Below are 5,413 nucleotides of genomic sequence, written 5' to 3' on the forward strand. Positions count from 1 at the left end.
TCTTTGTCTCACTGCTGCCGACAGAGGTTGAACAGTTGTGGCACTATAGTTGCATGATCAATAATAATGTTGTGTGGCGTTTAAATAACGAAGTGAGTGACGAAGAAGCGATTGTTGGCATATTGTGGTCGCCTCCTATGGCACCTCGTAGAGCGAGAAGCTTTAGGGATAGAATTCTTTCTCGTGACATTCGAAAAATTATTCACCAGGTTGCAGAAAGATGTAAACACGAAAAATGAAAAAAAAAAAATGATGAGCTTATTCACCTGCTGCACAAATTTCAAACAAGGGGTTTCAGCATTAAAGAGCAAGAGCTTAAGAAATATATACAGGATTTGGAGCTTTGCAAAAACAGCCGTGGACATTCACAGTCAGCTCTTGGCAAGAAGTGATTAGTTTTGTCTCACATCCACTAAAACATTCACATTTCGCCCGAATTACTTATGAATACGCCCTGCAATGCTGTGAAAGCATATAGCATGTAAATACAGCTGTATATTTTAATGTTTATGTCCAGCCATCACATCCTTTCCCTTTAATCCAAATGTATACAGATTCATTAACATTAATCTTACGTCTACTTCTAGTGTAGAGGGATAAAGAGGAAGGAGAGGTGTATACAGATTTTCCGAAGTCTTTATTGGCAATTTCTCCAATATGGTAAGTACGAAAGGCGATGACATCACGATCGACGAAACTCTCCAAGCCACCGACTGCAGGAACGCCAGATCCACCTCTTACGATGGCTACTGTAAGCCACCCATTGCCGTGCGTAAATGTATCATTCACATCTATACTGAAATTCAGTCTGCAACCGCGAAACATACAGGGTCCTTCGAGTAATTCACTGGCAGATATATTCTTCAGCTTGTTACTCTTCTTGTCGGCAGCTGAAGTAGTCATTTCAATGTTCTCGATGGTTTTGTAAACTGTTTGACGAGAACGTCGAGCTTTGCAAAAACAGCCGACTGCAGGAACGCCAGATCCACCTCTTACGATGCCTACTGTAAGCCACCCATTGCCGTGCGTAAATGTATCATTCACATCTATACTGAAATTCAGTCTGCAACCGCGAAACATACAGGGTCCTTCGAGTAATTCACTGGCAGATATATTCTTCAATGCCTTACAGAAGATACCGTCGACGTTCTCGTCAAACAGTTTACAAAACCATCGAGAACATTGAAATGACTACTTCAGCTGCCGACAAGAAGAGTAACAAGCTGAAGAATATATCTGCCAGTGAATTACTCGAAGGACCCTGTATGTTTCGCGGTTGCAGACTGAATTTCAGTATAGATGTGAATGATACATTTACGCACGGCAATGGGTGGCTTACAGTAGCCATCGTAAGAGGTGGATCTGGCGTTCCTGCAGTCGGTGGCTTGGAGAGTTTCGTCGATGCCTTACAGAAGATACCGTCGACGTTCTCGTCAAACAGTTTACAAAACTATCGAGAACATTGAAATGACAACTTCAGCTGCCGACAAGAAGAGTAACAAGCTGAAGAATATATCTGCCAGTGAACTGCTCGAAGGACCTTGTATGTTTCGTGGTTGCAGACTGAATTTCAGTATAGACGTGAATGATACATTTACGCACGGCAATGGGTGGCTTACAGGAGCCATCGTAAGAGGTGGATCTGGCGTTCCTGCAGTCGGTGGCCTGGAGAGTTTCGTCGATCGTGATGTCATCGCCTTTCGTACTTACCATATTGGAGAAATTGCTAATAAAGACTTCGGAAAATCTGTATATACCTCTCCGTCCTCATTATCCCTCTATACTAGAAGTAGACGTAAGATTAATGTTAACGAATCTGTATATATTTGGATTAAAGGGAAAGGATGTTGTGAATATGTAAAATTTGTGGGAGACTGTATTGTATATTTTTATAAATAAAGTGATCTGTACCTACCATATTGGAGAAATTGCTAATAAAGACTTCGGAAAATCTGTATATACCTCTCCTTCCTCATTATCCCTCTATACTAGAAGTAGACGTAAGATTAATGTTAATGAATCTGTATATATTTGGATTAAAGGGAAAGGATGTTGTGAATATGTAAAGTTTGTTGGAGACTGTATTGTATATTTTTATAAATAAACTGATCTGTAGCGTAGCCCAAAAATTTGTAGCGTAGCTGAGAACCTGTAAACGTACATCTAGGATCTGTAGGCCATAGAGTATGTAACAGCATGTTCCATGTTAAAGTTCTTATCAGTTTGACCTTTGACCCCACCGCGCGAGGCTGGCTTACGCAATCGTGGCAGCGCTGTTACATACTCTATGGCCTGTTACATACTCTATGGCCTACAGATCCTAGATGTACGCTTACAGGTTCTCAGCTACGCTACAGATTTTTGGGCTACGCTACAGATCACTTTATTTATAAAAATATACAATACAGTCTCCCACAAATTTTACATATTCACAACATCCTTTCCCTTTAATCCAAATATATACAGATTCGTTAACATTAATCTTACGTCTACTTCTAGTATAGAGGGATAATGAGGACGGAGAGGTATATACAGATTTTCCGAAGTCTTTATTAGCAATTTCTCCAATATGGTAAGTACGAAAGGCGATGACATCACGATCGACGAAACTCTCCAGGCCACCGACTGCAGGAACGCCAGATCCACCTCTTACGATGGCTACTGTAAGCCACCCATTGCCGTGCGTAAATGTATCATTCACGTCTATACTGAAATTCAGTCTGCAACCACGAAACATACAAGGTCCTTCGAGCAGTTCAATGGCAGATATATTCTTCAGCTTGTTACTCTTCTTGTCGGCAGCTGAAGTTGTCATTTCAATGTTCTCGATAGTTTTGTAAACTGTTTGACGAGAACATGTACAACTGAAAACACTTGTAAGTGCAATGAGGACTCAGAAACAGAAGAGGGCAGTAGCAGGTGTGTTTACTTGATAACGACAATAATTGTATTTATTTTAAAATGCATTACACGATACAATCAGAATCACTTAAAAAATCTTTAAAATGTCATATTTTCCTCTACTAACTGCGTTGTATTACAACAGCATTATTTACATTTGTATTCCATTTTACAAGTAAGTAAGCCCACACATTTGAAGATGAAAATCAGTATAACGCACATTCACGAATACGTGTTATTTAGCTGTGTAGTTTTCACCATAAGCATCTGATCGGTACGAGACACACGACCATGAGTTGTCATCATTGGAAGACAAACAAGAAAATTAAAATTCCATTTTTCACGAACCCCTCTCCCACAGCGAACAATCCATTAACAACATAGCTTATAAACAACTTAGACTGGCTTAGGCGCCACCGTATTTGTTGTTGATTAAATACCACCATACAGTCTACTTTTCCTCTGCACTCCAAACGCCATGGAGGTAATAGGAACCAACAATTTTTCAGGCGCCAATTAAAAAAGAATTACATTATAAAAGATAGGACTAACGATAGTTAAATCAGACTACCGATAGCGCATATACTATCGATTAATCGATAGTCTGACGATGTAAGAAACACTGTCGAATGTTAAGATCATTCCCACCAGGATATTATGAAGGTATTTGTTACTCGTTAGCTTGTCTTCGAAACGAACGGATAGGATTATCGCAGATATAGGTAATTCATCTTAGGTCGCAAGTCCCCGTGGGATGGAAAGAAATGAATTAAATGTTATCAAGGCAACAAAAGAGTGGAAATTTGATTATTCTTTTTCTTATGCCGCGGTATCTTTGTACACGTATGTTTGCGACAGGACCAAATGTGCATTTAAATGAATGCTTGTAGAATGTATTTAATGCGGAACTCTTAAAACTTGCCCACAAAAAGTCCACGTCTAGTTTAGCAGGCGATACAACCCGTCGGCTTTGACCAATGGCGTCGGAATTGGCCAGAAATCATGTATTATAAAGATGAAAGAGCTGAGAAGCATGTTCAGAAACAAAGGAATGCAAGACAGAAAGACTGTACTTCACATATATATAAGGGCCAGTAGTATTTTCACGTTAATGATATCGCGTGTTTGTATCTTAGTATTTCTCCGCAAAATACAATGGAAAGAAATGAATGAAATATATTAATAGCAAAGAACATCAAGTTACATGTACGTCAGTTGTATGTCGAAACTCTTTCGAACTGTATTGCTTAAGTGCAGTACGGGATACAAATTCAGCGTACGTCGATTTCTTAATTTCAACTAGCATTGCTGTCCTGTTGTTCACTTGAACTATGTATCCCCTGCTTCACTAACCATAAATGAAAAACCTGATACAAATTAAAATCTCATCCGAAGTGTGTTGCTTAAGTACAGTACGGAATACGAGTTTGTCGTAAGTCGATTTCTTCGTTTTCACTAGCATTACTGTCCTGTTCTTCACTTTAACGATGTATCCTCCGCTTCAGTAAACCCTAAGTGGAATACAGGATACAAATTGTAGATGTGTTGTTTATTTAGTCTCCGCTATTACTAACAGTCTTTTCTTATGTACATATCAGTACGACTGATGACAGAAGGACCTACGTATGTAATATATGTATACCAGACTTCCGTTGACCTCTATATATGTACACTGGTGACGAAACGGTGGAAATAGACGTACGCTACATTCGCAACTGTACCTCAATTGTACTACACGGAGACAAGAAGACGACACATGTACAATTTGTATCCCGTACTTCACTATGGGGTACAGTTACCTTGTTGCCTTGGACGCTAATGGTATCCCATTCGTTACTTGAGCTATATAGCTATACCCAACATTTGTATCTTGCTCGCCAATTGACATATATAGTGTCAGTTAAAGGCGAAGTGAAGGATGGGATACAAATTTTCGTTGTGTCGTCAGTGTAAATGCGAAGTGAAGGACGTGATAGAAATTTTAATTGTGCCGGGGGTTTCGCCTGTAATATAGCAAGTACACATTCGAAAATGTCGTACTGATACTAGTGCTGGGAAACGAAAGAAGATCGACAGCTGAGAAATTTCTATTACGTACTTTACAATACGAAAATAGACATATTGGTGGAATAAAACAGTGAAATATGTCAAAATAGTGAAATACAGTGAAAGAAGCAAATGGAAAAGTGAACTTACCACACGGAAATATCGAGGAATAACCGAAGCTCGCCTAGACAGACAGTAACGAAAGTTCCATACCCACAAATAAAAAAAATCCATTCCTATAAACGAAAATAAGACACTAAAAATTTTTCTACAATAACAAACTAATACTCCAAATTACCTCAATATCATTACGAATAATTATTTTAATGTACAATGATAGCGCTTATCCGGGACATTGAACTGTATTATCTATGCCTCGAAGTGAAGACATTACTATCTCTGACTAATGCGTGACGATTGACGTTATTGGTCACGACGGGTTGTATTCCCTATTTCCCTGCTTAAC

The sequence above is a fragment of the Schistocerca nitens genome, unplaced genomic scaffold (assembly GCF_023898315.1).
Source record: "Schistocerca nitens isolate TAMUIC-IGC-003100 unplaced genomic scaffold, iqSchNite1.1 HiC_scaffold_354, whole genome shotgun sequence".
Taxonomy (NCBI): Eukaryota; Metazoa; Arthropoda; class Insecta; order Orthoptera; family Acrididae; genus Schistocerca; species Schistocerca nitens.